Here is a 14259-nt window from a genome sequence, read left to right as displayed (position 1 = left end):
CTTGCCAGTCTTTGAGTTTTGGTGCACAGCCTCCTCTTGTCAAGTTTGTAGTTGTGCCATATTTCAGTTGTGTTATAATTGATTTGATAATGCTTCGTGGGATGTTTAGCGTTTGGGATATAAGTTGGAGCTGCTCATGCTTGCCGGATGATCTGACAATCCTCTTTTCTGGTGGCCTGTTGAGTGTGTCTGGAGCCCAGTTGCCTTGTATACATGCCTCCACACATCAACTGGTCCCAACACCAGCTAACAGTCTGGTCATAATGGCCCAGGTGGCGGTCAATTTGTGGATATGATCATCCATCTTCTTGCATTCCAATAATGTGTTTTTAAAAGCATACTTAACATTTTAGATGATGTTTTAGAATAAACTGCCATGTTTGTGCATATTAGGAATAACACTATCTCTGACCATAATATGTATTGTATTCCGCATTTTCCCGCCAGTTTCCCCTTTGCAGGGTGTATACCCACTTCTCAGTTCTGTCAGAACTGGTGACAGAAGTCTTAGCTGTTATGTTGTGTTCTATACACTGTGCACAGAGAAGTGCAGATTTTGTTCTCTGTGTGTAACACACACATAGCATCAATATGTAGTAAATAGAGATGAGCGAGCGTACTCGCTAAGGCAAACTACTCGAGCGAGTAGTGCCTTATGCGAGTACCTGCCCGCTCGTCCCTAAAGATTTGGGGGCCGGCGGTGAAGAGCGATGAGTTGCGGGAGTGAGCAGGGGGGGGGGGGGGGAGAGTGAGAGAGATCTCCCCCAGTTCCTCCCCCCCCCGCCGGGACCCGAGTCTTTAGAGACGAGCAGGCAGGTACTCGCATAAGGCACTACTCGCTCGAGTAGTTTGCCTTAGCGAATACACTTGCTCATCTCTAGTAGTAATGTGTACAACACTACTAAGCAGAGGAGTTGTGAATAAACAGCATCCATTAACTCACTATTAGCTTTAACCCCTCCTCTCTGTTCTCACATTGTTCACTTAGTAGGGTGACTCATTATCCTATACTTCCTGTTCTGCCATTGTGTCATCTCCAGTAATGGAGAGAACATTACTTGACAGCAGACAGCAAATAAGAAGGTAGGCAGACCCCTAGTGGGCAGCATTGTAGAGTTATTTTTAAGAATAGAAACATCATTTTAGGTAAATAATAGTTTTACTAGTTATCGCGTTTGCTTTCATGTAAATGCAGGTTGTTTGAAAAGTTAGTGATATTTAACGTCACTAGATGTATTTGGGGTGAAAAGGACAGTTTTCAATTAATAGTATCTATAATTCAATTAATAGTATCTAAAATATTTTTACAAAAAGGCCAGATGAGAAGATGTGCAAGATGGTACAAGACATTTTAAACAGACATTTGCTAGTTTATACTCTTGCAGTTATATAATGGGTGTTACTACTTGGCACTCTGTTGAAGTTCCCATCTTGAGAGCTATTTGTTCTCCAGTGCTATTTGGAAACCATTTTCCATTATCCCTTCTGTAAGGCCTCCCTCACACAGCAGCGTTGCAAAGTGCTACGATTTCACTTTTGTTCTCAGCCGCAGCTCCTAATGAAGTGCGCTAAACGCAAAAATAGAACAGGCTCTACTTGAAAATCGCAGCGCTTTCCAAACTGATGTCTAGCAGGCTCCATTGAAAATAATGGGAGTGTTATACCGCAATTAGCATGGCACTCGGAATGACGAGCTAATCGCGGTAAAATGTGCCTGTGTGAGGGAGGCCTTAGTGTGACGACATTCTGGAATATGTTACTGTGCAGAAACCTTACACAAGTTCCAAATGTTTCCAGGATGCAGGTTGTACTAGTGAGGTCAGCATTTAAGTGTGGTGGCTGTGTGAATACTTAAATCCATGTTACTAGCAGCCTCTTTAATTGAATCACAGCAGTAAGTGGAGCGCTGATGCTGTACAATTATTGATAGCTCCATTTTAATAAATTGTTGAGGTCATTGTGAGTGCAGAGGTGTGCAAAGTGCATGCTTGATCTGCCAGCCGGATCCATAGGGGATTTTATTTTATTGCGAATGAGAATCATAAATCTTTGGTTTGGGGAAGAACATCTCGGCAAGTTGCTGTAAGGAACAAGACATTTTCATTATTCTGTAAATGCACAAGCTTATATAAACTGGTTGTCTCCTAGCAGCAGAGTAACCGCTATTGAAAGATCAAATTGTCTTTCAGCTTGTACCAGGAGTTTTTTTCACATTTTCTGCACCCTTCTCCAGAGCACCCCACACAGAAGAGGTAATAGTCTACCTGGGATTAATGGAGGTGATGACCGCTCATCCTGAGAATAGACAATGTTATTGAATGACTACAGAAATTGGAAGATGATGAATTATAAATGTCAGTGTCCTATGTAAACTTAAAGAGGTTTTCCAATTTTATCTGAATTAGTTTGGAGTCCAGGTAAAATTACACATATGGACAGTCTTGGGCCTCACTATTAACCAGACTTAATCAAAAGCCCTTAATCCTAATCATACATATCCACAAGTGCAGATGTCACAACCTCGATCCAACTTTCCATTCCAGTGGTCACCAAAACATCTTGATTATCTGTGCATCTGCTTGATGAACTCCTATACCACTTTGTAGTCTCAACATTATCCTCCCCACCTCCATAAACTGAGACTGCTTCTGGAGAGTTGGAGACACTATCATATCTCATGGGCTGGAAGAGTCAATTCTTTGAACGTGTCATTTTTGCCAAAACTTCTCTATTATTTTAGAGCTCCTCCAGCCTCTGTTCTGGGAAATATCTATAGGGCAATGCAGCAAATGTCACAACACTTCCTCTGGAAGAACTCCATTCCTAGAACAGCAGACTCCAGTCTCCTCCATTAAATGAAGGATGCTTCTTTCTGACGATCACTTTAAGCTTCTAAAATATGTTCATCCACCAGAGACTCTATTTTATGAATCCCCATCCTCCTGACTATCCACTACTAATCCCACCACCACACAAAAACACAACTTAGACCCCATTTATGCTAATTGCTCAAAAATCGCTGAAACGACAGTTTGAGTGACAGTTTTGAGCTATCATCTTTGCATAGTCTATAGTAGCTAAGTAGCTACTAAAGAGCTATGCAGGCGGAGCGGGACACCGCCGCTATTGCTCGGCAAACAATACAGCTTTTTTGCATAAGCAAACAGCTGCATTGTTCTCCGCTCTTACAACTCATGTCCCGCTGTGAACTACCTAGAAGCAGAAACCAAAGTGGCTACAGCATGCTAAATATATTTACTATCAGAAGTATACATACCTATTACATACTCAAACCGCATTAAATAATGCAAGGTTCTCGGTATATAATTTGGGAAGTGCTAACTTATTTTATCCTTTTTTCCGCTGTGAACTACCAGTGGAACACGAGCTGAAAGAATCTCATCAGCGCTGCCGACTGTGATAACAGCCTGCACAGCTGATTAGAGTTCATCACTCAATTCTAGAAAACTAGAATTGAGCGAAGAACGAATCATGCACAAAAACTGCATGATATCCGTGCATTTAAACGCAACAGTTATCGCTGAAAACATGGCTTTGAGCGAGAATCATTGCGTCTAAATGGGCCTTTAGGATATGAGACTTTGTAAAATATTCTACGGTAGCTATCTAAACTGTCCCCATTTACCTTTATTTCCTTTTCTCGTAGAACCTTCTGTTTCATCCAGTCAATGATCGCCCTGAGTCGTCAGAACATATACGAATTAAACCCTTTCCAAAATTGACTGCCACCTTTCACTTGAAAGCATTTCTTCCCTTATCTCACTTCAGAAGAAATATGAACTGCCACCTGAACTCTTCCATTACTTAAACTTTAGGTGTTAAATCTCTACCCTGTTTAAAAATACTACTTCTCCGCTCACAATAACCTCTTTTGAGACTTATTGCTGGAGGCATTTACGCATCACAGCCTCATTACTTAAACTTAATCTAACCTGGTTCACACCTTGTACTGCTCCCTGCTATCCTACATCTACAGATGGCAATCAGAATTAGGTTTCACTTTGTCTTACAAACAGTTTACAAAAATCTGTGACTCTACTTGCAAGAGTTCCTAAAATAGTTTAACCCCTTTGTGACCGCAATATGCCTATTTACTGACCTTACTAATGGGTTTTAAACCTGCACATACGTCTTTTTTAAGCTGGTGGCTTGATTGATAACTGACTGCCTAAGATTCTGGTAGTTTAACTCCCTAAATGCCACAATCAATAGGCACTTTGGAAGCCTGATAAAAGCCTCCTTGTCTGTGAAGCAACTCAGCCCATTAGGCCCTGCCTCTAGCAGAGTCTAATAGGCTTCTATCATAGGCTTAGTAGAGCGCACTACATAAGTAATGCAGTCTACTATCGTAGCGATCGAACAATAGCTTGTTCAAGTCCCCTTCAGGGACTAAAAAATGGTATAAGAATACTTAGTTTAATTGAAAGAAAGAAAATCCAGATAAAAAAATATATGAATTTTTCCCTAAAAAAACATTTTAAATCGATAAAACACTAAAAAAAACCCCACATAATAGGTATTAACACATTCATAGTGATATTTTGTTATTTGTTATGCATGGTGAGCTCTGTAAGAATAATTTTAAAAAGTAATGCCAGAATTACTATTTTTCTTTGCCTCCAAAAAGTTTTAAAAAATGCAATCCAAAAGTCATATGTCACTTAAGATATTCCCATATAAACTACAATTCTTCCCCAAGAAACAGAGCTGCGTTGCCAGAAAAATAAAGACGTTATGGGTCCTAGAATGGAGTGATGCAGATTCAATTGTTTTTCTTTAAAAATTAGGTTTTATTATGGAAAAGTAGTAAAAATGATGTATAAACTTGGTATCACAGTAATCTTGCTGATCTAGATATGAAAGTTAGCATTTTATTTTTACGAAATGATGAACGCTGTTAAAACAAAATCCAAAACCAATGTCAGAATTTCTGGACATTTTTTCCATTAAAAAAAATAAAATTAAATCACAATTATACAATACATTATATATACCGTAGGGTGGTATTACAATATACACCTCAAGCCCAAAAGAACAAGCCCTCATACAGCTATGTCAATAAGTTATTGCTCTTGCAATTCTACAATGAAAATCGCTTGGCCCTTGAGGCATTAATTATAGGCTGGTCAAATAGGGTTTAAGGTCCTATTTTGATGGTACCTTGTTCCTATTAGAATAACTCCTACAGTGCTGAGTTATACCTCAAACTGCTTTAGAGGATGTCAAACCCTTGGTGACGGGTTACACTTCTGGTGGGACTGCTCTTAGCAAGGGAACTCTGGATCTGAGTCTATTCCTTCATCTACTTATGAACAGACTTTAAAATATGGAAGGACTCATTGGAAATCCCTTTGAAAAAAAATGTAAAACATTCCTCATGGTTCTCGGAAATTCTTATCCTCTTTTTTTTCTGGCTGCTATACAAACCATTGCCTATGCATAAAAAAGGACAACCCAGGATTTCTCTTGAAGGGGTTTTGTCATTAAAACAAAACACAATTCTCCTGCCCTGCCTAAGATACAGGGCATACTCGCCTCCCCTGGGACATAGGACACAACTGACAGTCTGTGCTGACATCGGCGTTGACTTCTGGATAGACGAGCTGGGGGGTAAATGCATTGGAAGCAGATCGGAGGCTGCAGCATCACTTCTAGAAACTCCTGACATCATGGCGGCCAGCTATGAGTGCTGATGACAGGAGCACCAGCAGTGATGTTGTAGATGCTTCTGCCCAGCCAATCTACCCGGAAGTCACTGCCGATTCTAGCCCCAGCTGTTACCACCATACTGGGGCCCCAGGAGAGGTTAGTATACCTGTGTTTGTTATTTTAGGCTAGGTTTTGTTTTAATTACAAAACTCCTTTAAGTCACGAAATGAATTAATTAGTAAATATTTAATGGAAATTTGTCATCCATTCTGCCAGACTGTAATAGCAAATTCCTGAGAGCCTATACTCCATGGATAGATTATACCATTTCCTCCCAGCACAGGAGGAATGTAATTTTTCTATGAGTTGAGAATTTTACCTTCATCCCCTGGTCAATGGTACCCACCACCCTGTGAGAGAACACCTTCTCACCTCCCATTTTTCCTTTATCTCTTCTTCTTTCACCTTTCCTTCCTTAGATATGCTCTATGTATTTGCGAGCTTTTTTTATATGACCACATGATGCCATTTTGTTTCCTTTATATTGATAATTATATGCATTTACTTCTTTTTTCTAATGTTTTTATTGTAATGTAAAACTGCAATAAAAACCGATGCACACTGCACAGGGGAGAGAAAGGCATGGATGATAATGCACCAGTATCGATCGATTTCCCTCATTGGGGTAATTTACAAAGACTGTCTAACAGAAAAACTGACCTTACTGCCCCATAGCAGCCAGTTGGAGGGCAGCTTTCCTTGATCCAGAGCAAGTTAAAAAAATGAAAGTTGATCTTTGATAAGCCTGTTTTGATAAGTGAGGCCCATATTATCAATGTATTTTTCCATTCACTCAAAGCTAACTTAGGGATTCTGGAACTAACATAAAAAAAATTGCAGACTAATTTGCTTTTCTCAGCAGCTCTTCGCTGTATAATGCAGCTCTTCTCAGTTCTCAACAGATTAATCAGAAGATTATCCTTCATAGGCTTCAGGCACAGCCACTAATTTCTGTTGGGTCTCCTATGTGTCTAACAGTCGGTGGCAGCTCATGTTACTCCTCTCCATGGAAAGACAAGCTCCGTCCTGTTGTGCAGGAGTACAACAAACACTATTTCGTTGTCACCTGTTTCTTTCCAGCTAGGCTTATCAATTCTTTGTCATATAAACCACAAACCTCAAGGAGTGATGAATGGAATCGAAATGGAATTTACTAACAGGAGAAGGCTCCGATCTTTCAGCTGAGTAATGCTGATCATGTCAGTCATGGTGTCGTAGAAAATACTCAAGGCGCCTTCTTAGTTAGTAAAACCACAAGAAAGGTGTCCTAGTTGTGTCTTGCTTTCTGATGCTAAATGTTTGTAGTTGGAAGGTGTAACGGTTACCTGTTGCCAAATCACAGTAGAAAACAAAGCAGATTGCTTATAGTATTATGAATTTCTTCACTGTTTAGTAGTCATTAATCAACAGCTTAAAGGGAACCTGTCACCTGCCTATAGCATTATTAACTAACTTTAAGTGCCATTAGGGCAGGGGATACAGAACTGGGGAATATATTTATTATACTCGTCCGCTTCCTGGTGCCCGTCTGTGATGTCTGCACACCGGCTGAAGCTCTTGACTCTTTTCAGAGTCCTCCGCACACGTTCTCCCACAGAATTGAAGAGAGTCAGATTTTCAACTGGCGCATAGACTTCATTGGCAGGAACCAGGAAAGAGGGCGAGTATAATTAACACAACACCTGGCTCCTTGTCACCTGCCCTATTAGAACCATAAGTTAGTTTATAGTGCTCTAGGCAGGTGACAGGTTCCCTTTAATGTCTACCTTTTTAAATCTAATAAACTTAAAAGGGGTTTTTCAGCTCCAAAAAACTGATGACCTAACCTCAGAATAGCAAAACAAATAGAAATCGACAACCAGATTTGGAATCCCTGCACAGACTGGAAGAGCAGGACTTACTTTTAAATTACATATCCTCAGGATAGGTCATCCATAACTGAGGACCGTCATAGGGCTGCTGTCAAGGTGTATTGAGCAGGAAGCATATAGCCTCATGTATTGTGCAGTGACCTGGCACACCGCTCCTACTGAAGTGAATGCAAACTGTACTTGCAGTACAATGTTGGGCCACTGCACAGTACCCAGAGCTATTTGCTTCCTGCTCTGTACACTATAACAGCAGCCCTGGCAAACAGTTGATTGGAGGGAGTCTTCGAGCAGCAGATCCCACTGATGACCTATCCTTAGAATAGGTCATCAACTTTTTTTTTTTGTAGAGTTGTAAAACCCCTTTAAATACAAACTTCAGCCATCAATTTAATGTTGTTGATCTGATTAGGATACTATTATCTATGAGCCATATAAATTATACAATGAAAATATTATATAGCAAAACCTTTTTGATTCAAATTTTGTCACTGAGATTTTCTGAATGCCATACACTGGGTGGTGCCTGGAGGTGGCATTACGGACTAAGTGCAGCTGCCAACTGAATCCTTGTCTGAAAAGGGGAAATAAATAAGGACTGAACAGTTACAAGATAACAGCGTCTCACTACTAGACTGTAGAAGATATAATGTCATGAGCAAATATTAAAGTGAACCAGTCAAGCAATATTGCCCCATCCAAGAACAGGTTGTGGAAGAGGTAGAGAAGCTGAGCTCTGTAATACAGAGGTTTGTGGGATTCGGAGAAGGATTTCTGAGTAAAAGGCACCCGAGACACTTGCCTATTTGCGGAGTGCATACAAGTCACAATGTTCCCCTGGACTGCAGCTGAAGCTAGGTTACAGGAAAGCACACTACAAGTTTCCATGAAGCCCCAGCCTTAATCACCGAACATGTTTGCTTTAAATTATACTGACATTAGAAGTGAAAAAACAATAAAAGGTTTTGTTATAATGGTGTAGGCATGGGTGTAGCTAAAACCTATACGCCCTACCTTCTCAGATACTCTGCTTGGCTACCAGCCATGGTCAGCATAAAAAATACATACACACTCCAGTGATCACAGGTGACATCTTCTCTGACCGGCGTCACTCACTTTCTCTTTTCTTTTCCATCCAGCCCAGACTGAAGATTTCTTAAGGTTACGACATGACTGCACACTCTCTCCATCTTGCTGTTAACCCCAATGCCTCTCAGTGCCTCACACAGTAAAAGTGCCCCCTCTTGTGCTTCACAAAGTACTAGTCCTTGCACACAGTAATAATTCCCCTGTAATGACCAACACAAGAAATAGTGCCTGCTTTGTCCCCCAACACTGTAATAATACCCCTTTATGCCCCACATAATAATAACTCCCCTCTGTGTCCCCCATAAAGTATTAATGCCCACTTTGTTTCTCCGAAAAGTAATAATACTCCTCTATGATCACACCATAAAAGTGCCCCCTCTTGTGCTTCCCAATGTACTAGTGCTTGCACACAGTAATAATTCCCCTGTAATGACCAACACAAGAAATAGTGCCTGCTTTGTGCCCCAACACCGTAATAATACCCCTTTATGCCCCACATAGTAATAACCCCCCTCTGTGTCCCCCATAAAGTATTAATGCCCACTTTATTTCTCTACAAAAAGTAATAACACTCCTCTCTGATCACACAGTAATAGTGTTCCCTTTGTGCCTCTTAAAAATGAGTATATTTATATGCAGATTTAAGCTCTATTGGTCTTTTATTTGTATTGACATTACACACTGAGCCCACTGAGGGATTTCCGACAGACACTTCAGGGGCCCTCTGCACTGACAGGAAGAAGAAATCCCAGAAAGCGGCCATACTTACTGATATAAGAGGGCAGGCCTATACACCATATAACTGCCAATATGCAGACAGCCTGAATGCTAAACAAAGGGGCCAAAATCACCTGTGAGGACACTGATGATGCAGCCACTCACAAACCCTCCTAAATAATGAGGTGGGTGGCTGTTTAGTTTTTGTTCGTGCACAGAAAAGTGGATACGGGGTGTCAGGCCCCATGGTACTTGTAGTGCAACAGGCAGGCTTACAACCTATTAGTGACGCCATATTTGAATCCAGCCCGGGTGCCCCCAGCATTTAAAGCCGCACTGCATGTTATAAATAAATACTGATAATTGCAAGGTATTAGCTGATATTTTGGCCAAAATACGTAAGCCCACAGCCCTCATCACGCGTCTTTGCTTATTGTTGGTCCCTGCACTAATATTGGGCAAAATCTCAGAAGGGAAATAACATACAGACAAAGAAATCATTATGACAGATAAAAGGCAGCATTAATGTCTCATTCATAAGTTCATCTGAGCGATGATAGTGGTGAGGAACCCCCTTTTCCCTAGCCTATCGCTACACCACTGGGTATAGGTAGTTGCTACCCCTGTGATGCCTATAGATACACAATTGGGTATAGGTAGTTGCCACTCTTGCAATACCTATCACCACACAACTGGGTATAGATAGTGGCTACCCCTGCACTGCCTATCGCTACACCACTGGGTATAGGTAGTTGCTACCCCTGCGATGCCTATCGCTATGCCATTGGGTATAGGCAGTTGCTACCCCTGCGATGCCTATTGCTACGCTACTAGGTATAGATAGAACAGATTACTATAAACATTTACACAAACACTGCTTCTCAGTATTAGATTTTTTTAATACAATGAAGTTGTGAACTCTATGAAGAAATCACAGGCCCCCTTCCTATGCCACAAATTGTCCCAGCTAGTGCCACCCCATGAGTGCCAGTCACAATATCCCCATGCAGTGCCACGTATAGTGACCCTAAAGCAGTCAGATACAGTATAGTGGCTCAACTCTGATTTAATGCCAGGAATTAGCGTGAATTCATAAATCATAATCAAAATTAAGGATGATGGTTTGATTTATGTGCAGGTTTTCAAGGCATTTCTACTGTTAGTTTAGCAGAGTTTCTGCTGTGTGTGTAGACATGGGGCAGATGGTTGCAGTAGAGCAAGGAGACTAGTCAGTGCTATACGGTACAGTTCTACCTAGTTAGCCTGTGGGTCAAAATGACATACATGCAGTAGATGAAATGATCAAAACGCAGTGCAAAAGTCTTAATGTTCCCTCTGGAGGCTGCCCTTCAGTCGGGTACCCAGCATGCTCTGGTGCACAATCTGAAATGTAGGAATAAAAGTGTTGCCTGTGTACGTCAATTATAAAAATATTCCATGTGTTTTAATCAATGAAAGTTGCAAATGAGCGCAATCCAAACACTGTAACTATGGGCAATTAATGCAATTCAAATGCAATGAAGATCTTATTTGTTAATAAATTAATATAATGTGGATAAACACAAACCTGACGGAGAGCAGCGTTCCAGCTGAAATGGAAAACATCTGAACAATGAGCACTAACTGTCATTTAATGAGCCATTTGCATTGATATGAGATATGTGACTTGAGTTGCAATTGTGAGGCTTTTTATCCATTTGTGAGAGCAACTTGATTTCTGGACATTTTTTAAATTTCTAACAAAGGAATTACTGTATTTTCCGGACTATAAGATGCACCCCGGGTTTACAAAACAAAAGATTGGAAAAATATTTCCTACTAATTAAATCTTTCCTTGTGGTCTCAGGAAGAGGAGGGGTCTATGTCACTAACATTGACGGTCCAGTGTTGCGCCTCCCTTAAAATCTAGGGTGGGTGCAGGAGGGGTAATAGACAACAGTGCACTCCTGTAAGGGTATGTGCGCTCATAGTGACATTTTTCCGCATGTAAATTCACACTAAAATCCACAAGACTTCATTTGCAGATTTTCACCACGGTTTTCACTTTCTACCGTGAAAATCCATGATTTTTCTGCAACAGATAGAATATTCTTTCAGATTTTAAATTCTACAGCACGCTTATCTTCCGCTGCAGATTTTTCTTTACATTGAGAGTGAGTGTGGCTTGTTAGGCTGCCTGTCCACGGGCATTGCGGTATCCCGCGGCACATCGCCGCTGCAGGAGCCGGCAGACGGATTTCCACTGTCAGCCTATCTGACAGATAGGCTGACCGCGGAGAATCGCGGTAAATTCGTAGGATGCTGCGATTTGCCGGCCACGAGTGGAGAATCGCAATGATTCTCCGCTCGTGGACAGGGGGGCTGTGCTCTCCATAGCAATGCTATGGAGAGCTTTCACTGCATTCCCTGCGGCCGGATTATCCCCATGGGGAATGCAAATCAAACCCGCCCGTGGACAGGCAGCCTTAAAACCCTATTCACTTACATTGTACTCGACTGACTTGCGGAATTTTGGTGGCATATTGCAACTGAAATTTTGCTATCAGTGAACTTACCCATAGGCCTCATGCCCACGGCATGCACGGTTTCCAAGTGTGGAATCCTGCAGCAGTTTCCACCCGTGTCCGCAGCCATGAGGCCAAAAATGACACTTTATTCACCTTTCCGGATGCTGCGGGGATCCCCTCTGACGTGGCTGGATCTTCTTTCTCCTGCTCTACCGCAGATCTATGGCTGTGCCGCAGATATGATAGCTTCCATTGACTTCAATAGAAGCTTTCCCTGTGGGATCCGCAGAAAAATGGAGCGTGCTGCAACTTCTTCACACGCGTGCGATCTGCGCTCCAGGGAAAAAAATCACATCCACATGCATTAAATTGCCCTGTGGATGCTAATGCATCTCTATGGGCTTCTAGATCTGTGGATCTCCTACGCGGATTTTATAATTAAAATTCGCCCATGGCCATTGAGCCTTACACTTTGTGTGTTCTCTTCTTTTATATATGTGTACAGCTCTGCTATGCCAGAAACAAAAACAGACAGACACAGCCTGCTGCAGCCACTTTTTCTTCTAATGCGGTTGCACTGTACTACACTCTAAGGCCTCATGTCCACGGGGAAAATCAGGCCCGCTACGGATTCTACATGGAGAATCTGCAGCGGGTCCCTCCTGCCCCGCGGACATGAGCGCTGAAAATAGGAATTTAAAAGAATTTACTCATCCGGAGCGGGCGGGGAAAGCCTTCTCTTCCTCACGGCCGGATCTTCTTTTTCGACCGGCGGATGAACTCGTCACGGCGGCGGCACGTCGCCGACGTGCCGCGCGCATGCGCCGGGCACATCCGCCGAGCCAAAGCAAGAAAGATCCGGCCGTGAGGAAGAGAAGACCTTCCCCGCCCGCTCCGGATGAGTAAATTCTTTTAAATTCCTATTTTAGGTCTCCCACGGATCCGGACGGCTTCCATAGGCTTCAATAGAAGCCCGCGGGAGCCGTCCCCGCGGGAGACCCGCACGAAAATGGAGCATGGTCCAGATTTTTTCATGCTCCATTTTTTTTAAAATCACTTTTATTGACCATCCGCGGGTATTTATCTACCCCGCGGGTGGTCAATGCATCCCTATGGGGTGCGGATCCGCGGGCAGGAGAAGAGTCAAAATCTGCTGCGGATTTTAATTCTTCTTTTGCCCGTGGACATGAGCCCTAAGCGTGCTCACAGAGCAGAAAACATAGTCTGCTTGTTCCTCATCGCCTGGAGCAACTCTGAAGCACAGGCTGCTCATCATTATTGGAGCACACTCCAAAGACCAATGATAGAAGGATGTATAGACTGATGATAGAAGGATGTATAGACTGATGATAGAAGGATGTATAGACTGATGATAGAAGGATGTATAGACTGATGATAGAAGGATGTATAGACTGATGATAGAAGGATGTATAGACTGATGATAGAAGGATGTAAAGACTTATAATAGAACACTATATAGACTGATGATGTATAGACTGATAATGTAAGGATGTATAGACTGATGATGTAAGGATGTATAGACTGATGATGTAAGGATGTATAGACTGATGATGTAAGGATGTATAGACTGATGATGTAAGGATGTATAGACTGATGATGTAAGGATGTATAGACTGATGATGTAAGGATGTATAGACTGATGATGTAAGGATGTATAGACTGATGATGTAAGGATGTATAGACTGATGATGTAAGGATGTATAGACTGATGATGTAAGGATGTATAGACTGATGATGTAAGGATGTATAGACTGATGATGTAAGGATGTATAGACTGATGATGTAAGGATGTATAGACTGATGATGTAAGGATGTATAGACTGATGATGTAAGGATGTATAGACTGATGATAGAAGGATGTATAGACTGATGACAGAAGGATGTATAGACTGATGGCAGAAGGATGTATAGACTGATGGCAGAAGGATGTATAGACTGATGGCAGAAGGATGTATAGACTGATGGCAGAAGGATGTATAGACTGATGGCAGAAGGATGTATAGACTGATGGCAGAAGGATGTATAGACTGATGGCAGAAGGATGTATAGACTGATGGCAGAAGGATGTATAGACTGATGGCAGAAGGATGTATAGACTGATGGCAGAAGGATGTATAGACTGATGGCAGAAGGATGTATAGACTGATGGCAGAAGGATGTATAGACTGATGGCAGAAGGATGTATAGACTGATGGCAGAAGGATGTATAGACTGATGGCAGAAGGATGTATAGACTGATGGCAGAAGGATGTATAGACTGATGGCAGAAGGATGCATAGACTGATGGCAGAAGGATGCATAGACTGATGGCAGAAGGACGCATAGAC

At 41.9% G+C, this 14259-nt stretch overlaps 1 protein-coding gene across 2 annotated transcripts in view; it reads left to right on the top strand.

Moving 5' to 3' along the window:
• KIF26B (kinesin family member 26B) overlaps positions 1-14259 on the top strand; it is a 326887-nt gene that overhangs the window by 307316 nt on the left and 5312 nt on the right. The gene's annotated exons all lie outside the window — the stretch shown is intronic.

Source organism: Eleutherodactylus coqui, chromosome 3, assembly GCF_035609145.1.
Source record: "Eleutherodactylus coqui strain aEleCoq1 chromosome 3, aEleCoq1.hap1, whole genome shotgun sequence".
In the NCBI taxonomy this organism is placed as follows: domain Eukaryota; kingdom Metazoa; phylum Chordata; class Amphibia; order Anura; family Eleutherodactylidae; genus Eleutherodactylus; species Eleutherodactylus coqui.
Note: the sequence above shows the minus strand (reverse complement) of the source record. Positions and strands in the feature narration are given on the sequence as shown.